This window comes from Olea europaea, unplaced genomic scaffold (assembly GCF_002742605.1).
Source record: "Olea europaea var. sylvestris unplaced genomic scaffold, O_europaea_v1 scaffold2299, whole genome shotgun sequence".
Lineage (NCBI taxonomy): Eukaryota > Viridiplantae > Streptophyta > Magnoliopsida > Lamiales > Oleaceae > Olea > Olea europaea.
This window is the reverse complement of record NW_019241076.1, coordinates 74,682-77,236: the sequence shown is the minus strand read 5'-3', so window position 1 is coordinate 77,236 and position 2,555 is coordinate 74,682.

The following is a 2,555-nucleotide window of genomic DNA, read 5'->3' as shown; positions in this document are numbered from 1 at the left end:
GTTGTGTTTTAAGATTAGGAATTTACATAGCTGTAGTCATCACCCTCTCATAGTTTGGATTGATCTCACTATCACAAGTTTACATTTCAACAAGTGAAGGCTCTCCTAAGTTTGATTGTTTCGACACTCAAGATTAAACTAGGTTATTTGCCTCGCCTCAAAGGTATAATTTTTTCAACCAAATGTCAAAGGACTTTTCTTCATGTTATTGTCTCTCTTTTGTTTTTCTCACTTTTCTCTAATTTTTTTGATTTTTTTTATTATCATCTTCTCATTTGCTTTCTATATAACCCATGTAACGAGCTTTAGGCCGGTGACTCCCAAACCAATTGGCTTTAGGGAACTAGGTTTTAAACCCTTGCTAGCTTATTTACTCGAATTATAAAAATTCGATCAGATGACTTTTTATTAACCTCTTTCCCTCTTACTTTCTATATGACCCATGTATCGAGCTTTGAGCCGGTGACTCCCAGACCAGTTGGTTTTAGGGCACCAGATTTTGAAATATCCTTACAAGCTTATTTGTTCGAATCATAAAGGCGTGAAAAGAAGTGTCTTATTCTCACATATTAATTTTTTGCCCTTTGTTATTTTTCTAGACATTTAATTTCCAAAATCAACCCCCAATTTAAGATTTTCACCTACTTTTCACCTCACTGGTCTCGGCAATCCACACAATAAAATTCATGCACGGAGCCCACGCTCATCTCAATGCTCCCCTATAATAGCTCAATTATCACCAAACTGTTTTAAGGTAGTTTATGGGTTAATTCAATAGGGGGTTATCATTCTTTTCCTACTTTATACTCAAAATTCAGTCATTCACCTAACATGTCAAGCATGAATAGCGCGCATAGATAATGTCAAGTGTTGCATCAACAGGTATCAGTTAGTCTAATTAACACCAGATCCAAAATTTTACAGTTTAAACTAGTCCAATAATAACATCATAGCTAACAAGATTATCAAGCCCACACAAGTATGTATGAAAAGAATTAAAACAAATTGAATAAAATGCAAAGAATTTTTTTTTAATACTCATCATGTATACATTATGCAATAATGGAAATAGATACTGATGAACATAGATAAAGATTTAAAATTATGTCACCCCCAAACTTAGTTAATACATTGTCCTCAATGTAAGATTAACGAAAGATTAAAGACAATTTTAAAGACAAAATGAAGAAGAAAAATCAAAATGGGGCAAACAGTACTACCCTGATCAAAATGGTGGCTGTGATGGAAGGTTGGGTCCGGCAGCATCATCTCCAAGAGGGGGAGGACGGCGGGATAAAATCTCTCTCGATATGTCAGACTGCTGGGTCTGCTCTACCTGCATGGCCTGAACTCTGGTCTCCAAACTCCCTAGACGGTCCCATGTCTCGTTTACCAATCACTGTATAACATCCATCCTGCCAACATACATACCCAATCGCCCGTCAAAGGTACTCATCTGTCTTCGCGCTGCAAGGGACTCACTACTGGCAGTGGAAGCGAAGTTTCTTATGGATGCCATATCAGTCTGCACCTGCTAGATGGTGGTACTCAGTGCTCCAAATGAGTGCTGAAACTTCTGCATGTCTCGGCTGTGTCCTGTCATAGTGGCAAACATCTGCCTCAATATCTGGGTATCCATTTCAGCCGATGGTGGAGGAGCTTGTGGTATTTCAAAGTCCTCAGCTGCTTGTCCTTCCTCAGCCTGTTGCCGTTAGCGTCGCTCGTTTTCCAACTTCTGTTGATGTTTAATTCTGGCCCGGCCCAGGGCCTCGAGTGTGAGGCGCTTGATATAGGGACTTGGTTTCTCTGGTGCCTTCCCAGGTTGAACTTGTATGCCTGCAGCTCTACAAATCCCACTTATCAAGCTTGGGAAAATCAACGAGGTGTGCCTGTCTCCCCATGTGCCTGTAATGTATATCTGGTTGTAGATGTAAGTGGCCAAGTCAATCTTGTTTCCTTGAACTAAATGATAGATAAACCCCGTATTTTGATTTGTGAATGTCGTCCTATGGGATATGAGCTCGATGTTGTGGCATATGAACAACCATAGGATAGCTATAGATGGGGTGAGGTCAATCTGATACCAATCTACAGTAGGGAGAGGCCAAGCATTTTCACGTCTCAGTAATACTTCTGCAACCTCAATCCAGTTGAAATCATGCAGGACTGGGACCACATTATTCCAGGTTAGCTGATAGTAGTCATGAATTACTTCTGGTAAAAACATGATCCATTTACCCCGAACCCATGTCTGATGTAGATGATCTGATCCAGGCGTGTCGATTTCTGTATTAAAGTTGGCATAGAACTCCTTCACTAGATTTTCATATACTGGGTGTGGTCTTTTAATCACTTTCTCGCAACCATAGTTGTGGATTAAATAAACCAATTCAAAATCGGAGAAATCTTCCAACTTAACTAACCTTTCGGGATGAGTGCCCACTCACGGACAACATTAGCGTAACAGGCTGCTTTGTCTGAAGATAGAAATCGCCTAACACCCCCTTCGGGCTCCCTAATCCGGGTTGTGCCAGATGTGGAACAAACCTTCTTTT